Source organism: Chiloscyllium plagiosum, chromosome 26, assembly GCF_004010195.1.
Source record: "Chiloscyllium plagiosum isolate BGI_BamShark_2017 chromosome 26, ASM401019v2, whole genome shotgun sequence".
Lineage (NCBI taxonomy): Eukaryota > Metazoa > Chordata > Chondrichthyes > Orectolobiformes > Hemiscylliidae > Chiloscyllium > Chiloscyllium plagiosum.
The window spans coordinates 10661470-10684206 of NC_057735.1; the positions used below are offsets into that span (position 1 = coordinate 10661470).

At 42.9% G+C, this 22737-nt stretch overlaps 1 protein-coding gene across 2 annotated transcripts in view; it reads left to right on the forward strand.

The window, feature by feature from the left end:
* Window positions 1-1416: 1416 nt before the first annotated feature.
* Window positions 1417-22737, forward strand: part of cntn2 (contactin 2) — a 226451-nt gene continuing 205130 nt past the window's right edge. Inside the window, exons 1-2 of one of the 2 annotated variants that reach the window (XM_043716481.1) lie at window positions 1417-1608; window positions 10426-10512. The gene's annotated coding sequence lies outside the window, so the exon portion shown is untranslated. The remainder of the gene's footprint in view (window positions 1609-10425; window positions 10513-22737) is intronic. The other variant, XM_043716479.1, reaches the window with a different exon arrangement.

Here is a 22737-nt window from a genome sequence, read left to right on the forward strand (position 1 = left end):
GCACCATCCTCTGTGAGAAAAATATGTCTCTCAGGTCTCTTTTAAATCTTTCCTCTCTCACCTTAAACCTATGCCGTCTAGTTTTGGACTCCACTACTCTGGGGAAAAGACCTTAGCTATTCACCTTATCTAGTCATAAAATCATACAGCACAGAAACAGACCCTTCAGTCCAAAAAGTCCACGCCAACTGTAATCCCACCTAAACTAGTCCCACCTGCCTGTGTTTAGCCCATATCCCTCCAAACCTTTCCTCTTCATGTACTTAACTAAATGTGTTTTAAACATTGTAACTGTATCTGCATCCACCACTTCCGCTGGTGTTAGAGGTGGTCCAGAGAAGTTTACAAGAATTGTCCCATGGATGAAGGGCTTGTCATATGAGTGCATCTGCGCTCGATGGAATTTAGGAAAATGAGGGGGAATCTGTTCGAAACTTACAGAATACTGAGGCGCCTGGACAGACTGGCTGTGGAAACGATCGTGGGCGAGGTGAGGAACCGACGGCACACTCAAAGTGAAAGGAGTAGAAGAGGAATTTCTTCAGCTGAAAGTGGTGACTCTGTGGAACTCACTGCCACTGAAGACTGTGGAGGCCATGTCATTGAATGTATTTACATCAGGGATAGATAGATCTTTGACTGGTAAAGAGATCAAGGGTTACAGGGAGAAGGCAGGACAATGGGGTTGAGAAACATATCAGCCCTGATCGATTAGCAGAGCGGACTCGATGGGGCAAACAGCCTCCTTCTCCTCCTATATCTTGTGGTATAATGCTGTGTCCTTAGAGAGAGAGCACTTGGTGTCCACCAACATTTAAAGAGAAACGTGAGCTCCGCGGGGACTGGAGTGAACTATTTTCCCACCAAGTCCATTCTAATTTTGAGAAGAGGAGTGTGAAAGAGGAGGTGTGTGTGAGAGGGAGTGCGAGAGAGGGAGTGTGAGAGAGGGAGTGTGAGACAGTAATGTGAGAGAGATAGTGCGAGAGAGGGAGTGTGAGAGAGTAGTGTGAGAGAGGGAGTGCGAGAAAGGGAGTGTGAGAGAGTAGTGTGAGAGAGGGAGTGCGAGAAAGGGAGTGTGAGAGAGTAGTGTGAGAGAGGGAGTGCGAGAAAGGGAGTGTGAGAGAGTAGTGTGAGAGAGGGAGTGCGAGAAAGGGAGTGTGAGAGAGTAGTGTGAGAGAGGAACAGAAAGTGTGTGTGAGAGAAAGACAGTGTATCAGACAGAGGGACAAGTGTGAGAGAGAGAGATGCGAAGTAGAGGTTTGAGTCAGTGAGAGCAGGAGTGTGTGAGAGAGAGAGAGAGGGCGAGAGAGAAGCAAAATGCTGAGGAAACTGTCAATACATGAATCATGTACGAAGGGCTCCTCTTAGTGGCCCTGGAGCTGAACAAATGGAAATCTCCCAAGAGCTGTTACGTTTACTGGAAGAGGAGGAGCACAGTCTAGTGCAAATGCTGCAGTGCTGGTGGAACACATGCAAAGGATTCTGAATAACATTTCAGCAAAGGGAGAATTCAGGGGGAAAAAGACCCAGAAGGGGCTGTTCACCTGTTACAAGGAGATGTGAGACCTGCTGGATTCTTTGATGTTCAAGATCTTGGCAAAAAAAAAGGTAGGATTATCTTTTCATTTCAGTGCTCTTAATGAACAGATCTGATTTTCCCGTTAATGCTTATCGAAAGCAGAAGCCTTGTATCAGTGTCACTGATCTACTGCTGGGATAAGCTGCAGTGTACAGTATCAGGGAAGTATCAAGGCAGCAAGTATAGAAGTGAAGCGTTTGTCAGGAGTGTTGCTTATATTTAAAGGCCCCTGTTTCTGTCCAGTGTACATATCTGCCTTTACCTGCAATAAACAGCAGGTTGAAAAGCCAGGACCAGTTTCCACCGTGTCAGCATTTGTACAGCAGCCACTACAGCACCTGTCCTGTTCTATGGAGCAACCAGTCTTCTCTCACTCTCTCTTTCACTCACATTCTCTCACCTACTCTCTCTGCCTTCCTCAATCTTTATCCACTCATTTTCCCAACCCTTCACTCACTCCTCCGTGTCTCATTCTCGCTTGCTTACTTTCTGCCCCTCTCATTCTCACCCCAATTCTACTTTCTCTCTGTGTGGCTCTCCCCCGTTCTCTCTTGATTTCCCCAAAAGCCCCTCACCCTTTCTCTCATGTTTCCCCCATTAACACTCTCCCTTCTTCTTGCTGTCCTTCCCTTGTGGTCCAACTCTCTGCCAGAGGTTTGCAATCTCTCTCTTCCCCTCTCTCCCATTCTCTCTCCTTCCCTTCCCTCTACCAGTGTCTTGTGCCCACTCTCTCCCAGCCCCTCTCTCTTTCTCTCCCTCTCACTCATTCTCTAACAAACAGGATGGCTTGTCCACCTTGCTGAAGACACCAATATTGACGTGAAGTGCATGGTGATGACATCATCACACCCTGAGTCTCAGCCAAGAGAAATTTGATTCAAAGACTATAGGCAGCTAGCACCAAATTGATAGCTTAGAGCTTTAAGTATCACGATGTATTAAACAATGCAATCCCAATAATACATTAGAAGTCTGTGATTATTATCGATAAACAGAGAACAGAGACAGACTGGCTATGAGAGAAATCGAGGGAATTTCCTGACTGTCCCCAGGAACCATTCTGTACCCCGTTATCCGTGCCATCCACTCCACACTTTCCCTGAGATTTTCCAAAGGTGTATGTATGAAAACCAATCCGCCCTGGAAGAGGAGAATGGACTCATGCTGTGCCATTGGGTGTGAATTGAACATACCAACCTGGACCTTACAGCAGAGGGGCAGGCTATTCAGCCCAACTGGTCTGTGCTGTTCCACACAGCTTACATTGCACTTTCCTTTTCACCAAACCAAGTAAGTCATCTAACATGACCCTAACGCAGACCCTGCATGAGGTTCTGGTAATGCAGTGGTCATGATGGACCCCTGGGTTCAAATCTCACCTGTTCTGGAGGTAATTCTCTGAACAGGTTGATTCCACCAGGCTGAAACTCTGGTGGTACATTTGGTGCAACTCTTCTAACTAACAAAGTTCACATCATCATAATCTGCGCAACAAAGCGAAGATTTAAATGACTTTTGAGTTATATTCTGAAGTGCCCCCTGTGTATCAATGCCAGATTAAGTCTCAACTAAACATTCAATTTCTGCATGTCTTATAAAAGTGTTTTCATGGCTACACTGATAAACCTAACATTGCTTGCTCATCTCCTTTTGAATTGCGTGGCTTGCGAGGGCTATTTCAGAGGGCAATTGAGAGTGAATTGGGTCACATGTAGGCCAGACCAGGTAAGGATAGCAGATTTCCTTCCCTAAAGGACAACAGTGAAGTATTTGAGTTTTTACAACAAGTGATTATAGTGGCCATGGTCACCATCACGGAAACTGACTTTATTTTGGATTTAAATGGCACCAGTTGCCATGGTGACACTTTAAATATCGGAACTGAGGCTGAGTTGTTTGTTGCCTCCTTTCCTACCCATGATCCTCCACTGCTCCCACCATGTGACCTGTTGCCAAGCCCCCACCCTATTTTAAATGGACACTGCTTTCACATTAATTTTCCCATGTAAACTTCAGTTATATTGGAAAGTAGAGCTGCCACCTTGAGCAATGAAAGATCCAACAAGCAGCGGTCATGTGTCCAGTTGGATTCTCCCTAGCCTGGCATGCTTTATTCGAGTAGAATTCCAAAAGAGGGTTCAGGTAGAATCCCCACACAGAAACAGGTCATTTGACCCATCAAGTCCACACCGACTCTCCAAAGAGCATCCCACTTGGACCATCCTGCCTACCCTATCCCAGTAACCCTGCATTATCCCATGGCTAATCCACCTATCCTGCACATCCCTGGACACCATGGGACAGTTTGAGGTATTTTCATTTTTCAGGTTGGGGGGGCTGCAAGGGGAGGATGTTCTCCTCACTGATGTTCCTTACCCAGGCACGATTCCCTCACTATAACATTATTGTTCAGCCAGCAATGCCCACATCCATGAACAGATAATAAACCACACCCAATTGAGACTGGTGCGTAGGTAGTATGGTGAGGAGCAGGGATATCTGAGTTCCACTCCAAGGTCTGCATCACCCACTGGTTAGCAAGTTCCATACGTAAACATGACAAACTTAAAGCCACAAAGTTAAAATCTCACCATCCATGAGGGTTATGCTCTTGGAAATCTTCCTTAATGGTAAACATTTAAGCAGTGAATACACCTTATAACGGAAGTCAATTGCATAAGTTCCAGAAATGGATATGTACAGTATACAGTAGAAAAACAAAAAACTGCAATTAATGTTTTATTACTATAATGTCCAGCTGGAAAAACTACACACAGTTTACCCCATCTATTCTTATTATGGGGGTTCTCTGGTAGAATTCGATAGTCATAACCACAATGAACACCCATGTGTAGATGCTCCAGGCAATAATCTATCATGCAAAGCACACCCTCACCCTCTCTCTGATACATACACACCCTCACCCTCTCTCTGATACATACAAACCCCCTCACCCTCTCTCTGATACATACAAACCCCCTCACCCTCTCTCTGATACATACAAACCCCCTCACCCTCTCTCTGATACTTACACACCCTCACCCTCTCTCTGATACTTACATACATACACACACACACCCTCTCTCAGATCATTGAGCTCATTCACTCTCATCATCACAATGAGCTCATTCACAATCACCATCACACTGACCTCATTCACACTCACATCCTCACCTTCTCTCTGATACACACACACACAAACACACCCTCTCTTTGATACACACACACACCCTCACCCTTTCTCTCATACACACACAAACACTCTCACTGTCTGCCTCTCTTGCACACGCACACACACACACTCTACCACAGAGCCTTATTTTACATTAATTGAGGATTTTTCTTTGTTTCTCGGCTTTTTCTCCACATTTTGCCTTTTGTTCTGATAAACAAACGTCAGATGTCCCATGGGTGAAATGGTATATAGGATGTTATAGACGGTAAGCAAATCTGCACGTAGCGAAGACTCGTGTATGAGACTTTGCTATGCCTCATTGGCTGCAAATCACTTTGAGAAGTCCTGGGGATGTACAAGGTGGCTAGGTAAATGCCAGCCTTTTATTTCCTTTCTCTAGCCAAATAGAAGAAGTTGTGATGGTATTGGATAGCATTGAATTTGTAAAAAAAAAGAAAGAAAAGTCACTATAGCTTTGTTCTCTCATTACAGAGTGATAACTGGCAGCAGGTTTAACCAAGGGTCACTACATCTCAGCTGGTGTGAGAATTGAACCTGTACTGTGGGTTTCACTCCACAGTGCAGATCAGCCTTCCAGCCAACTGAGCTAACCAGCCCCCACAACAAGCAACTGACCAAACAATGGACTAGATGCTCAGACGTCTGTTGTGAACTTGGCCTGACAGATTCCATTAACTTACTCCTGTTTCAACCTTTTCTATTGAGTAGGTTCAAGTACTGCTGCCATTGTACATTACAAATTGCTAACCTGAACCTTAACGCAGCCCAGGTAACAATAAAATGATTTCTATGTTAAAATCAGATTGAAAAAGCCCGAAAGGTAAACACACACATCACAAGCTTATTTTCAATTCTGCAGTGAACAAAATGCAGAATTGTGATGGCATGGAAGAAGAGTGTGAGGGAATACAAAGTGTGAGTTTCCATTCACAACAATAAAGAGAAGAACCAGTAATGGTGCTAACTGTATGAGCTAGTCATTCTCCAGGATAAATCAATCCGCTTGATTGACACTTCATCCATCGGGTACAAAATTCACTCCCTTCACTACCGATCCTCAGTAGCTGCAGTGTGTGCCATCTACCAGATTCACTGCAGAAATTCACCAACCCTCTTTCAACAACAAACCCACACCACTTCAATGTGAAAATATATTACCGTTCCTTCGCTGTCACTGAGTCAAAATCCCTGGAGCTTCTTTCATAACAGCGCTGTGAGTGTCTCTACGTCCAAATTTGTAGCGACTTGAAAAACTCAACTCAGTATCAACTTCTCCAGGATAATTGGGATGGGCAGTAAATGCTGACCCATCAGTGACTCATATCTGTGAATGAATAAAATAACCATACCTGACTGAGAGTGGTAGATGTGTAGAATTAGAATTTCTGCAGTGTGGGAACCGGCCCTTTGACCCAACAAGCCCACACCAAACAGTAACCCATTCAGATCCTTTCCCCTGACTAATGCACCTAACCTACACATCCCTGAACACTATGGGCAACTTGGTATGGTAAATTCACCTAACCTGCACATCTTTCGATCGTGGAAGGAAATTGGAGCACCCGAAAGAAACCCACACAGACACGGGGAGAATGTACAAACTCCAAGCAGACAGTGACCTGAGGCAGGGATCAAACCTGGGACCCTGGTGCTGTGAGGCAGCAGTACTAACCACTGAGACATCATGCCACCCCTAATGTGGCAGTGTATTTGTGTGCAAACTGACTATATCATTACAACATTGACAACACACGGAACAATGGCCAGTTATACCAGGTGCAAAAATTAACTTTTTCCTGGCCACATCAGTTCTGAGGGAGAGTCACTGGACCCAAAATGTTAATTCTGCCTTCTCTGTTGCCAGAACCGCTGAACTTTTCCAGCAATTCCTTTTTTGTACCAGTTATACTACCAGCTTCTCATTACCCAATGGCCAGGGAGCTCCATACATAAAGCGTTACAATCCAGAACAAAGTCAAAGCTACTTCCTTGATGAGATTATTTGTGAGTGAGCATACTCACAAACTATATTACACAGTGGGCATTATTATGAAGTTGCTGTTCTGAAGCAGTAACCAAAACATGCCTGAAGGATGCTGCAGATATGATGCTCTTACCTCTGCGTCTGAAAGGTGTGGGTTCACTTCAGATATTTGAACACTAAAGCAAGGCTGAGGCTTCAAGTGCTGTATTTTCAAAGGAGTCACTGGCTTTTCTCATTCACACAGCAGATGTGTGCGTTGCTGGCTGGGCCAGCATATACTGTCTGTGCTTAGTTGACCTTCAGAAGGTGGTGGTGAGCTGCCTTTTTGAACCGTTTGCAGTTCATCTTCCATTACAGTGCTCTTAGGAAGAGAGTTCCAGGTTTTTGACCAACAACAATAAAGAAAGGGTAATATATTTCCAATTCAGCATGAAATGTGACCTGGAGGGGAATGAGCAGTTGGTGGTGATCCCATCTCTCTGTCATCCTTGACCTTTGAGTGATAGAGGTCACTGATTTGTGTGCTCCAAGAATTGGACAAGGCTCAAAGACCGTCTAGAGAGTTATCCCCAGTTTTGTGGCTAATGTTTAGCTGAAACGTCACTAGAGTAGATTATGTGCTCATTATTATGTCGCTGTTTGCATGACTTCACTGTGTATAAATTGGTCACCATTATTCCTGTCAGTGTTTTAAGATGTCTTGAGGTGATGAAAGGCACATTAGAAATGCAAGTTCTGTCTCTCTATGGGCATGACTTTTCCTTTGGTTGACAAAGATTGAGAACACAAAACATGGAATTGACAGGGTCAGAGAAGACGTGCCACCGTGCCTGCACTGACTGAGTTGGTTGACCAATGAATATCCTTCTAGTAGGTCAGGAATTGTTGCATAAAATGTGGAAACTGCTACATGAAGGGATGTGTATTTACTCCAAGGGTGAATGTTAAAAGAAACACTCTTAGTATTGAAAGATTGATGCAGCTCTGGAGGGTTACAACAACTGTCAGTTTGAAGATCCTTGAAGGGTCAATTCAGACTGAATAGTTAGGGGGAAGGAAAAGTGGAATGGGTTGATGAAGCTGTTAGTTTTAGTTCAAACGCCAGATAATGCTGACTGTGAGGATGAAGGTAATGTTCTCTGTTTTAGCCTTTCTGAAAGATAACATCAGGTTAGACAGTTTAAGAAGTGTAGAGATACAGTATTATTTTAAATCAATTTTAGCCTCTCCCAATATTAGAACCAAGAGCTGATAGGTTCAGAGGCTGAATCTGATACTTAATGGGAGAAGATTATCTTGGTTCACTCTCCGTACCTTTACTGGATGCAGTCCCTTTCACAATGTGCCTTTAATGGTCAGAGCATTGAATACAACAGTTGGCTCGTCATGTTGCAGCTCTATGGGACATTAGTTAGGCCATTTTTGGAATACTGCACCCACTTCTGGCCTCTCTGTTATAAGAAGGATGTTGTGAAACTTGGATGGGTTCAGAAAAGATTCACAATGATGTTGCCAGGGCTGGAGGGTTTGAGCTTTCGGGAGAGACTGAATAGGTTGGGGCTATTTTCCCTGCAGCGTCAGGGGCTGAGAAGTGACCTTATAGAGGTTTACAAAATTATGAGGGGCATGGATAGGGTGAATGGTCAAGGTCTTTTCCCCAGGGCATGAGAGTCCAAAATTAGAAAGCTTACGTTTAGGGTGAGAGGGGCAACCTTTTCACACAGAGGGTGGTGTGTGTATGGAATGAGCTGCCAGAGGAAGTGATGGCGGCTGGTACAATTACATCATTTAAAAGGCATCTGGATGGGTATATCAATAGGAAGCGGTTATAGGGATATGGGCTGGCAAATGGGGCTAGGTTAATTTAGGATATGTGAACAAATTGGACCAAGGGGTCTGTTTCTGCACTGTACAGCTCTATGACTATGACTCTAAGAGTGATAGATATTTAACAAAAAAAAGACCTGCAGATGCTGGAAATCAGAAACAAAAACAGAAATTTCTAGAAAAACTCAGCAGGCCTGACAGCATCCGTGGAGAGAAATCAGAGTTAACATTTCGGGTCCAGTGACCATTCTTCAGAAACAGTTCTGAGTTTCTCCAATAATTTCTGTTTGTGATAAATACTTACTTCCTCTTATATACATTTCTGGGTCAATGTCCAATACCAAGTTCAATGTTATTTCAGACTTTCAAACTTTTCCTCATGTATCCTCACTCTCCGTAACAATCTATCTGTCTGGGAGTCTAACTCCACCTAGACCCTGCTTACACTTCCATTGTATTCCACCTCTCCAGCTGACCTGTATTGCTCAGGTATGCAGCCCTGAGATAGAACCACATCAAACCCAGCTCATGATATGTAAAATGACAAAGCTTAAAAGATGTCTGAGGTTTCCAGTTCCACATGTTTGGATGACCCAGTTTTATTTTGCACAGATAATATATAAGTTGCTGATGTGGAACATTCCCCGAGATGGAGGTTTCTATGGGACACAACCTTTAGCTGTAAGAGGATTTCTCTTGGACGTTCATGTCGGGTATTTCCCAAAGCAAGCAGAGGATTATAATGAACTAATGTTTGTAAAATCCTCCCCAGCAATAGCTGCACAGGGAAAATACTCTGATGTTGACACTTATAAAGACACATGATATAAGCACATTGGCAGAGAAATCTGACACAGAAATAGACAACTGAAGAATGCAAATAAAAACAGAAACTGCGGCAGAAACACAGCAGTCTAGCTTCATCTGTGAAGAAAGAAACAGAGTTAATGCTTTAAGTCCAATCAGACTTTAATTCTTCAACAATAAAAACAGAAATTACTGGAAAAGCTCACCAGATCTGGCAGCATCTGTGGTGAGAAATCAGAGTTAGCGTTTTGGGTCCAGTGATCCAATGCTATAGAGAGAGGCAGAATAGGCTGGGGCTGTTTTCCCTGAAGCATCAGAGGCTGACGAATGACCTTATAGAGGTTTATAAAATCAGGAGGGATGTGGATGGGGTGAATTGCCAAGGTCCTTTCCCCAGGATATTAAAGTCCAAAACTAGAGGGCATAGGTTGAAGGTGAGAGGGGAAAGATTTAAACAGAACCTAAGGGGCAACTTTTTCATGCAGAGTATGTATGTATGTATGTATGGAATGCATGTATGGAATGAGCTGCCAGAGGAAGCGGTGGAGGCTGGTACAATCACAACATTTAAAAGGATGGGTATACAAATAGGAAGGGTTTGGAGGGATATGAGCCAAGTGCTGACAAATGGGACTTGATTAATTTAGGATATCTTGATGAGTTGGACTGAAGGGTCTGTTTCTATGCTGTACAGCTCTATGGCTCGGTGACTCTAAGAGTGATAAATATTTAACGAAAAACCAAATGACTTGTGGAAGTCGTAAATCAGAAACAAAAACAGAAATTGCTGGAAAAAACTCAGCAGGCCTGGCAACATCTGTGGAGAGAAGTCACAGTTAACAGTACAGGTTCAGTGACCATTCTTTCGAACCAATTCCGAGTTCCGTTTTTGTTTCTGATTTACAGCTTCCACAGTTCTCTCAGTTTTGATTTTCCTTCTTCAGTTCCGCAGAGTCTTATTGGACTCAAAATGTTAACTGTTTTACTCTCCACTGATGTTGGATTTCTCCTGCACTTCCATTTTTATTTCAGAATTCAAGCATCTGCAATATTTTGCTTTTATTATTAAGGAACACAAACAGTAAACTCAGACCGACCAGCGAGTGGAGAAGCTCAGAGGTAAATCTTCAATGTCCTATAGGTCCAAAGCAGACACATGAATTATGAGAGAGCTTAAGTGAGACACACATGGTGGATAACACCATCGGCTCTGAGTTATTACAGGGTCATGTTCTCCTTAAGACACCTGAGCACAAACACTGCTGTGCATCTCTGAGGAAGTGCTACACTGTCACGTGTCATCTTTCAGCTGAAATGTTAAGTTGTCAGACCTCTCAGTTACATGTAAAATGTCCTGTGATCCAATGTTAAACGGAGGGGAGTTCGCTCTGTAGTCCTGGTCAATATTTGTCCCTCAATCAACATCAGAACAAAAACATCTTATCTGACCATTACCTCGTTATGGTTTTTGGGATTCTGCAATGGTCAAATTGGCTACTACTTTACAATAGTGCAAAAATATTTAATGGACAGTAAAATATTTTGGGACATCAAGAAAGTTCTTTACCTTTTTTAATTTTTAAGCAGCAAAATAATAATGGGCAAGAGTAACATTAAATGAACAGTATCAATCTTTTATCTAGAATCTCTCTTTTCCTTTATTCTCTCAATCTAATTCATTCCCGTCCATCTAGCACTGTCACAGTAACTGATTCAAAAATGCTCAGAGACTGGTACATTCACTGCCTCTGGCCATTTTTATGAAAGATTGCCAACATTTCCACGTGACAAATACACGGAACTGTATCGAGCCGCGTTAAGTTGCCAGCTCATATCCACCGGAATCATTGATACCATACGTTCCCAATGAGCTGAGACCAAGACTTTTTCCAAAGAGGGTGGTGCGTGTGTGGAATGAGCTGCCAGAAGAAGTGGTGGAGGCTGGTACAATTACAGCATTTAAAAGGCATCTGGATGGGTATATGAATAGGAAGGGTTTAGAATCATTGAGTCATAGAGATGTACAGCGTGGAAACAGACCTTTCGGTCCAACCCGTCCATGCTGACCAGATATCCCAACCCAATTTAGTCCCACCTGCCAGCACCCAGCCCATATCCTTCCAAACCCTTCCTATTCATATACCCATCCAAATGCCTTTTAAATGTTGCAATTGTACCAGCCTCCACCACTTCTTCTTGCAGCTCATTCCGTACCCATACAACCCTCTGCGTGAAAATGTTGCCCCTTATGTCTCTTTTATATCTTTCCCTTTCACCCAAAACCTATTCCCTCTAATTCTGGACTCCCCCACTCCAGGGAAAAGACTTTGTCTATTGACCCTATCCATGCCCCTCATAATTTTGTAAACTTCTATAAGATCACTCCTCAGCCTCCGACACTCCAGGGAAAACAGCCCCACACTGTTCAGCCTGTCCCTGTAGCTCAAATCTTCCAACCCTGGCAACATCCTTGTAAATCTTTTCTGAACCCTTTCAAGTTTCTCAACATCTTTCTGATAGGAAGGAGACCAGAATTGCATGCAATATTCCAACAGTGGTCATTTAGAGGGATATGGGTGAAATGCTGGCAAATGAGACTAGATTAATTTGCGAAATCTGGTCGACATGGACGAGTTGGACGAAAAGGTCTATTTCCATACTGTACATCTCCATGATTCTATGACTCTAAGATGAGATTAAACTCACTGATGACTTCTGCCAAAATGATGGCTGGAGAAAATCTCTAATATCAAGGCATGCACAGGTGGAAGTGCTGTGGAAAAATGTGATTGCGTTGTCTTGCTCAACGCGCTCAGGTTAAGGAAGATCTGTATGGCGTATAATAGAAAATAGAGAGGGACCACATGTTGTAACAGGACAGAGGAAACAAGAACAAATGGATATGTAACAGAACACATCGAATAGTTGTATTGATCAATGGGTAGTGTTCGTGGGGAACAATGAACATTTGGATCTGGGGAAGAGGTCACAAATCTTACAGAGAATACACAAGGCAATAGCATGCAGGGAGCAAGCAAAGAGGCATATGAGAATGAATGTATCTGGTTTAAGGATGGCATTGTCCAGTAGTATTGAAATAACTATTGTTATGAAGGTTAGCTGTGCTCAATATAGTAATATACTAAGTAAATGAGAAATATATCATAAGGCAAAAAGACATCCTGAAGGAGGCAGTATTGCTGTGGGAAAATGTGAATGTGTTGTCTTAAGCAATGCGTGTGGACAGGAAGGGAGTAATGGAGGATGAAAGGGGATGATAGGAATAATTCAGGCAGAAGAAGATTCACTTGTCCAGCTAACCTTCCTTATGTGGCTGTAATGCTCTGTAGAGGATGATATAAATTCCTCACCTCCTCCATGCTCCTCAGAGAGGTGAGAATGCTGGCAAAACCTCAATGCAATTGGAATCATCATAGAATCATAGAATCCCTAGAGTGTGGAAGCAGACCATTTGTTCCATCAAGTCCACACCTATCCTCCAAAAAGCATCCCATCCAGACCCACCTCCCTACGCTATTGCTATAGCTCTACATTTCCTATGGCTAATCCACCTAGCCTGCACACCCCTGGACGCTATGTGCGATTCAGCCTGGCCAATCCATCCAACCTGCACACCTTTGGACTATGGGAGGAAACCGGAGCACCAGAGGGAACCCATGCAGACGCGGGGAGAATGTGCAAACTCCACACAGACGGTCACCCAATGGTGGAATCGAATCTCGATCCCTGATGCTGTGAATTATGAATCGTGAAAAAAAAATCTGCATATCAACATTTAGCGAGTAGGAGACGGGCATAGATGTTTTTGGACATCTACAGAAACACAACTTACATTTATATCACATCTTTAGTAAAATAAAGCCTCTCAAGGCATTTCACAGGAATGATATCAAACAAATTTTGACACTAAATCATAAATGGAGACTTTAGAACCGGTGACTAAAAGCTTAATCAAAGAGATTGGATTTCATTATCATCTTAAAGGGGATGAGGCAAGAAAGCAGACAGGAAATGTCAGAGACAAGGCCCTTGGCAGCTGAAAACACAGACATTGATAGAGCAGTAATCAAAACTGAGGATGTCCAAGAAACTAGAATCAGAGGAATGCAGAGATCTCAGAATGGTTGTGAGACTGGAACAGTGATTGGAGGATCAGTATAATGAAAAAGTTTTTTTTTCAAAATGAGGATTTTAAGATCTAACTGTTAAAAAAAAAAGGATATCTGGGCCAATGTGAATGTTAGTAGAAGCGTTCTCAGAGCGTTGAAGATAATACAGTAAGATCTGTTGGAGTGAAGAACTGTTGTAGGGAAGAGTCCAGATTAGACTGGTGCTGGAAAAGCACATCAGGTCAGGCAGCATCTGAAGAGCAGGAGATTCGACATTTCCTGATGAAGGGCTCCTACCCGAAATGCCGATTCTCCTGGTCCTTGGATGCTGCCTGACCTGCTGTGCTTTTCCAGCACCACTCTAATCTAGACTCTAATCTCCAGCATCAGCAATCCTCGCTTTCGCCCGGTTATAGGGAAGATCCTGTAGTCTCAGATAAAAGGAGTACTGAGTTAAGGATGGATAAGGGGAAAGTCCCAAACAGGTATAGTTGCATGGTATAGTAGCAGTCATAGAGGGGATCCGACTAAATTGTGGTAGGACGAGGAAATTGTTAGATGATACTAGAAGAGGAAGCATTGAGCGTTGAGGCAGGACTGAAGACAGGACAACCTTTTTGGGTGATATTAAAACAGACCATAGAGATATCAAGAGTTTAAGTTGAGTTTTAGGGCAAGGCTGAATCTAACAGAATCAGTCTGGATGCTCCTATCAAGGAGATCGGTGACATTTAAGATAGAATTTGGATATACAGCTAACAACTCAGGTCCAATTAGATTCTAATATCTTGTGGGTTTGTAAAAAAGTACCAGCTCAAGGTGTTTTCAGACAGGATGTCGTCCTGTTCAACATAGGATCCAAAAGCTGGTGATCAGAATATATTTAATTTGCAAATCCAGATGCAAGGTTGTTATAACCTCCAGCACTCTCTTAGATTGAAAGAATTCAATGTGTGCCTTAAATTGCAATGAGATTTATTCAGAAGCCTGATACATGCCAACTGAAGAAAAAGGTGATACAAAACCAGGACAAACATAGATTTATGCATTTTGCTGTTTGCAGAGTCTAGAGTGTGGTGCTGGAAAAGCACAGCAGGTCAGGCAGCTTCAGAGGACCAGGAGAACCAACATCTCAGGCATAAGCCCTTCCACAGGAATAGGCTTGTGGGCCGGGGACTGAGAGATAAATGGGACAGAAGATGGAAGTGGGTGAGAAGGTGGTGGGTCAGAAGGGTGGGTGGAGCAGATAGATGTGGAGGACAACGGACAGGTCAAGAGGGCAGTGCCAAGTTGGAGGCTTGGAACTAGGATATGAAAGAAATCAGTGTCTTTAGAAAAGGGACTGCCTCAGCTAAGCATCCTAATGATGTAAAAAAATGTCGTTTGTATACTCTTCATGCAAAACTTCTGAATGTGCCTTGACTGAAAGGATTAACCTCCCTAAAATGAAAAGCTTTAGATATTTCTCTTTTGTACAAAAATGGTAACTGCAAGAAAAAGGCTGATTTAGAGATTGTTGTGGAGAATGGAACATGGACAACGGGGTGTTGGGATAGAGGAGGTGAATGCAGCAGTGTTGTGTGACAAGATGATGTGCTCAGTCAGTGACTGAGGTGGGGGGGTGCATGCACCCCCCGCCCCACCCCACCCCCACCCCCTCCCCAAGTTGTGTTCTGGCAATGTTGCTGCAATTTCCAATGTAATTTCCAGTGTAATTTCTCATATGCTCAGATGCTTTCTGGCCTTGAAGCAAGAGGACATGAGAAGGTTAGAATATTAAGCCCAGCCAGCTACATCCATAACCCATGAATGAATAAAACAAAATCTTGCCCTTTTAAATCGAAACCTAATTAAAACACAAAAAAGGAAAAAATGGTGCTGCTGTTGTGACAGTCAGAGCTGAACCCAGTAGCCAATATTAACATGTCTGTCCAAAACTTGAGTGCTGCTGAGAAAAGACATAACCCTTTCCTCATGCAGTCCTCAGGACAAATGGAAGAAAAACACATTTCAAAGGGAGCGACAATTTACGCTGTGTGAGAAAAGTGTATGGATTAGTTGGCAAGCTGAATAGGATCAGTGAAATTCTTGCCATTCAGAATGTACCATAATCTCTCATGTTTTTATTTATTTCAACAAACTTGCAATGCCTGGCAATGTTCCTTTCCCATACAGAAGCTGAGTTCCCACATACAAACACATGTAAGTTCTACCAAGTGTGCATGAGCCACATTGCAAGCCCAGAAGATAATCATAAATCGATGGTTAGCATAATTCTCTGCATACTTGAGATTATTCAGCAAATGCTGTCCTGTCACAGAATTATATTTCATATTAGACACCGTGTTCAAAGTTTTGCAAGCGTAAATTGGTTGAACCATTTGATAGTCTGTCTATTGTGAACAGCTAAATGTGTGCACAGTCTGATATGGTCTGCCTTTATAAATTGTTGCTTCCTTTGAAATTTGGCATTCTTGATGGTACCTTTGACAGTATATCTCCTTTTTAGTAATTGACAAGAGACTTTTTGAGCTGACTGGCAGCATTTCTGTAATCTCTCAAAGTAGAGAAATTGAAATTTCAGCTGAACATTCTATCAACGACAGTAAAATAAGGCTCTGGATAAATAAGGATTTATCTAAACATTTATTCAGCATTACTAGCAAGGTGTATACTTAGCATTCATCCCAGGTCGCCCTTGAGAGATGATATTGGACTTTCTTTAACCATGACAGGTTGTGTGTCGAACGTGCCCCTGTAATGCTGTTATGGAGGGCATTCACAGATATTGACCCAGCGATGATGAAGGGGTGGCTGATATATCTAAATTGGAATGGAGTGTGACCTGGAGCTAACTTTGGAGGGGCTGGTGTTTCTGAGCACCTGTTGCCTTGTCCTTTTCAGATGAATCCTTCAGGAAGTGCAGCTAACTGCTCTTTGAGAGAGACGATGGCCTAGTGGTCTTATCACTGCACTATTAATCCAGAGACCCATACAATAGTCTGGGGACCTGTGCTCAAATCCCACCATGGGAGATGGTGGAATTAGAATTCAATAAATATTTGGAATTAAGAGGCTGACCAGAAACCCATTGTTGATTTTCAGAAAAACTAATGTTTGGTAGCGGGAGTGAGTCTTTTGTTTGGGAATGGAAAGGGAGCTGCTAGCAAGGTGGTGGTGGTATAGTGTGGGCATAGCTGCCTTCCAAGCAGTTGACAAGGGTTCAATTCCCAGACATTACATTATGGGTGGCATGGTGGCACAGTGGTTAACACTGCTGCCTCACAGTGCCAGAGACCTGGGTTCAATTCCCGCCTCAGGCAACTGTCTGTGTGGAGTTTGCACCTACTCCCTACGTCTGCGTGGATTTCCTCTGGGTGCTCCGGTTTCCTCCCACAGTCCAAAAATGTGCGGGTTAGGTGAATTGGCCATGCTAAATTGCCCATAGTGTTAGGTGCAGGGGTAAATGTAAGGGGGTGGGTCGGTGTGGACTTGTTGGGCCAAAGGGCCTGTTTCCACACTGTAAGTAATCTAATCTAATTGATGAAGCAAAGAAACCTTCAGTGAGTAATTGTTCTCCTTCATTACCTTTCAAACTTGCTTCGCCATTCATTATAATCATGGCCGATCTTCCAACTCAAAAGCCTATTCCTGCTTTTGCCCCATATCCTATGTTCCCTTTCACCCCAAGTGTTTATCGAAATCTGACGATATCACCTAGCGAGATGATGAAACGTCTGCAGAAAAACACATCAGTTCAGCAAACAAATCTATGACCTCACCCACAATCCGAGCTCCAAATCTTTTCAAAAACTCTCATCATACAATGATTTGGCTTTGACTGCTTTTTGTGGTAGAGAATTTCCACAGGCTCACCACTCTCTGGGTGAAGAAATTTCTCCTCATTTTCAATCTTAAATGGCTTACCCTGTATCCTTAGACTGCGACACCTGGTTCTGAATTCCCTCACCAGTGAGAACATCCTTTTTGTACTTGCCCTGTCCAGTCCTGTTAGAATTTTGCAGGTTTCTATGAGATATTCCCCTTCTGAACTCCAGTGAATACAACTCCAACTGATTCAACCTCTCCTTATACATCAGTCCCGCCAGCCCAGGATTCAGTCTGGTAAACCTTTGCTGTGCCCCTCAATAGCAAGATCGTCCTTCCTCAAACCTCCACTCAATATTCCATGTGTGGTCTCTCCAAGACCCTGTACAACTGCAACAAAACTCAAAGAATCACTATGAAGGTCAGCATACCATTTGTTTTCTTTACTGCCTGCTACACCTACCTGATTACCTTCAGCAAATGGTGTATGGAGGACATTGAGGTCTCTTTGCACATTCCCCCCTGAGAATTTATAGCCATGTAGATAACAATCTACCTTCCTGTTTTTGCTACCAAAGCGAATAACCTCACATTTGTCCATATTATGTGGCATCTGCCGTGCATTTGTCTGAATGAATGATCAAGTTGCCTTGATTGAGAATAGACAACATAGCAAAGTTCAAAGTGTAGAACACCTTGGACTGCAGACTTTAGGGCCACACCAACTGATGTATTCAGCCACACTGTGCTCTGAATTCATAATCAGCAGACAAGACCAAACTACAAAGACTTGACGGACAGGGGAAAGGAAGAATTGAAATGATACTTCAAATGTGGTTGGACTAAATTGGAAAATTCATTCTTTCAGCATTTTGAATGAAAACAGCCTGAGATCGTGTCAAATTCATGTAAAGAATAATAATAAATAATGGCACACATTTTTTGTGCCATTTGGAATGAACCCTTACTGACTCAGAATTGGAGCCCAAAGCCAGAAGTTATTCTTCAAGTTAAGAAACAATTATATACAAATGGTTAGTGAATATGTTCTGTCCAGAACTAGTAACTAACTTAGTGATGATATTAAAGTGATGTACTGAAGCTACATGTTAGTACTCTACATGACTCCACAGCACACCATGCACTAACCATTTGCTAAAATGAGATTTCTATCAATTCTCTATACCAGTTAGTTCAGCGGAGGCAGTAATCTTCTCCTTTATCCTTCTGTCTCAGTTTTCTCACTATATCCGGTCATGATGTCTGTTTTCTGCTTCCCCCAGTCTTAGGTGTTTCTCATTCTGGAGGCTCCTTTCCTCAAGATTTTCTCAGCTCATGTCCATCCATCTCCCTCTCGATGTCCTCCTTTTCCTCATCCCTGGTGCTAGCCAAATCAATGTCCTCCTCATAACACGATCTTTCAGCATCTAACAGATGACCAATCCTAGTGTCCTCTCCTTAGCCACTTCAATTGCTCTGATTTTCTCTCAGATGCTGTCTTTTTGGTCTCTTCTCAAGGCATGGGAGATCTACCTCAATATCCTCATCTCCAGCATGTCTAACTTTCCTTCATCCATTTCCTTCAAAGACAGCCTTAACATCAAAGGACTAATGTCCATATTGAAATAGTCAATGGAGGAAAGTCATGCAGACATATCAAATTGTTAGGCAAATCAATGTCCTCCTCATAACACGATCTTTCAGCATCTAACAGATGACCACTCCCAGTGTCCTCTCCTTAGCCACTTCAATTGCTCTGATTTTCTCTCAGATGCTGTATTTTTGGTCTCTTCTCAAGGCATGGGAGATCTACCTCAAAATCCTCATCTCCAGCATGTCTAGCTTTCTTTCATCCACTTCCTTCTAGGATAGCCTTAACATCAAAGGACTAATGTCCATATTGAAATAGTCAATGGAGGAAAGTCATGCAGACATATCAAATTGTTAGGACATAAATTTGAAAGGATATATAGCCATCCATCACTAAATCTAACAAGACCACAGCAGTCACAATCAGGCCTGTTGTCTAAAACTGCTTACGATCTCAGAATCATCATTTAGAATGTAAAAAACAACCAAAGGTTTCTTTTCTGTGCTGCAGTTCACTTTCTTAAACTCCTATTCCCCATGCTTTCCACTCTCAACCCCAAGACCAAATGTAATGACTCAGGGGCATCTATTTTGCTAAGACTGAGACATTCCATCCAGTTGCCTCAGTTGCATCCCTTCCATACCTCCCCTAGCTCACTGTGCTGCACCTTGGTTAACACCTTCCCAACCCTAAACATACACCTTTTTCTAGATTCCTTCTGTCTCCTCTAATGTCCTGTCTGAGCTCATCTAGTCCATGACTTTAACCTCTACCATCCTCAACCTTACTTCTACCAAACTGCTGGATAACCAACTTCCTTTCCCGGACACTGTCAATCAACATTGTTAATGGTTCTTTTTTAGTCCCTTTTCTTCAAATGTGCTGTTGTCACCTCTTTCCTCAAAAATACCAATCCTTCACCCCACCGTTCTTATAAACTATTGCCCATTTTCCATCCTTTCTTTTCCTTCCTCTCTTCATCAATGTTCTTGAATAAGATCAATTTCTCTGAGGAGTAGATAGAAGGCAACCAGTAGCTGTGGTATATTTGCAATTGTAGAAGCCTTTTGCTAAAGTCTTGCACAGAAGGAACAAACTGAGAGCACACGGGATGGGGGTAATATATTGGCACAGATTGAGGATTGGGAAGAAAACAAGGAATACATGGACCATTGTCTCATTGGCAGGCTGTGACCATTGGGTATTCCGCAAAGATCAGTACTTGGGTCCCAGATGTTCACTATCCACATCAATGGTTTGGATATGGGGACCAAGTGTGGTATTTCCAAGATTGCAGATGGACAAAACGAGATGGGAGAATGTGTTGTGGTGATCTGCAGAGGCTTCAGGGGATTTAGACAGGCATAGCGAGTGGGCAAGACCATGGCGGAGGGAATACTATGTAGATTAGTGTGAGGTTATCCATTTAGGTTGGAGGAATGGAGCTGCACACAATCTCTTAAATGATGAGAGATTGGGAAATATTGGTGTCATGTACATAAGTCACTGAAAGCTAATAGGCTGATGCAGGAAGCAGTTAGGATGGTGAAGGATATGTTAGCCCTTATTGTAAGAAGTTTGAGTAAAGGAATAAGTTGTCTTATAAAATCATATCGTATAATGATGTCACCTAGCGAGATGACGAAATGTCTGCAGAAAAACACATTAGCTCAGCAAACAAATCTACGACCTTACCCACAACCCAAGCTACAAATCTTTTCAAAAGCTCTAATCATTTAATGTTTTGGCTTTCTGTGGTAGTGAATTCCACAGGCTCACCACTCTCTGGGTGAAGACATTTCGGCGTGTGGCCATATATACATCCTGTTCCTAAAATCCCTTCTTTCCAGCTCAGTGACGTCACGTCACTCTACCCCTGAAACTCTCACCTAAGGCATTGTTCTTTGCGATATGACCATTCCAAATGACTTGTGGCTGGTTACCCATTACCCACCTGACCCTGCTTGAGGGTATTGTAAATCTGTAAACCGGTCAATTTGAATATACATATTTTGTCATGTGAATTGAGTTTATTGACAACTCAATTATACAGATGGGACATGAATCCAAGTTCAGAGCTAGTGACAGTTCTATTGTACACAACAGGCCCCAGTGCTCTTGGAATATGCCTTTTTAAAATTCATTCATGGGATGCGGACATCACTAGCTGGGCATTTATTGCCCATCCCAAATTGCCCAGAGAGCAGTTAAGAGTCAACCACATTGCTGTGGGTCTGGAGTCACATGCAGGCCAGAGCAGCAAAGGACAGAATTTTCTTTCCTGAAGGAAATGTGTGAATCAGCTGGGCTTTTCCTCACAAGAAACAATGGCTGATAGTCCTCATTCGACTCGGAATTCCAATTCCTATAATTTTTCATTGAATTCAGATTTCCCACAAAGCGACTCAAACCTGGGCCCCCAGGTCATCACCTGGATCTTCAAGTTAATCGTCTAGTGAAAATGCCAATAGGCCATTTCCTCCTTATCACTGCTGATATATGTGCTCAGAGAATAGCCAGGACCTGCACCTGCTTAACTGTGATTAAAGACAATAATAAACTTAGCAATATGTTTATTCAGACATTAATACAGCCTGCATCATGATTGGAACCAGATCTCATTTACCCATCACCCCTCTGCCCCACTGAGCAGTACTGCCCCTTGATTAAGCAGAGTGTCCATTTTAAGATACTCATCCTTGTTTCCAATTATCTCCATGACTTCACTCCTTCCTATCACTGTAAACTTCTCCAGACCCACAAATCTTTGAAATGTCTAAGCTTCTCTAAACCTCCACTCCTGAGGCATCTACATTTTTTTCCACCAAAGCTGTTCTCTGGTTTATTCCTAAGTCCATTTGCTCAGCGTTTGGTATCTGTACCTGATCCTTAAGTGTTGGAAATAGATCAGTAGACCTCTCTTGCTTTCTTCCTTTGATGTTTCTTAAGCCCGACCTCTCACTAAGCTTTTGTCTTAATATCGCCTTGCATGGCTTGTCAGCAATTTGTTTTCTGGCTACTGCACCTTGTTGTGTTTTTGTTTAGATGGAGTTAAATAATTAAATAATTAAGCAGAAGGCTTTGCAAGTTGCCTGTTTTACAGAGAAAATAGAACATAGAACATTACAGCGCAGTACAGGCCCTTCGGCCCTCAATGTTGCGCCGCCCTGTCGTACTAATCTGAATGAAGGGCTTTTGCCCGAAACGTCGATTTCGCTGCTCGTTGGATGCTGCCTGAACTGTTGTGCTCTTCCAGCACCACTGATCCAGAATCTGGTTTCCAGCATCTGCAGTCATTGTTTTTACCTCGTACTAATCTGAAGCCCATCCCACCTACACTATTCCATGTACGTCCATATGCCTGTCCAATGACGACTTAAATGCACTTAAACTTGGTGAGTCTACTACTGTTGCAGGCAAAGCAGTCTATACCCCTACTACTCTCTGAGTAAAGAAACTACCTCTGACATCTGTCTTATACCTATCTCCCCTTACTTTAAAGTTGTGTCCCCTCGTGTTTGCCGTTCCCATTGATAGGGTGGACAGGGAAAAAGGCTCTCCCTGTCCACCCTATCTAACCCTCTGATTATCTTGTATGTCTCTATTAAGTCACCTCTCAACCTTCTTCTCTCTAATGAGAACAGCCTCAAGGCCCTCAGCCTTTCCTCGTAAGACATTCCTTCCATACCAGGCAACATCCTAGTAAATCTCCTCTGCACCCTTTCCAAAGCTTCCACATCCTTCTTATAATGCAGTGACCAGAACTGTACACAATACTCCAAGTGCGGCCACACC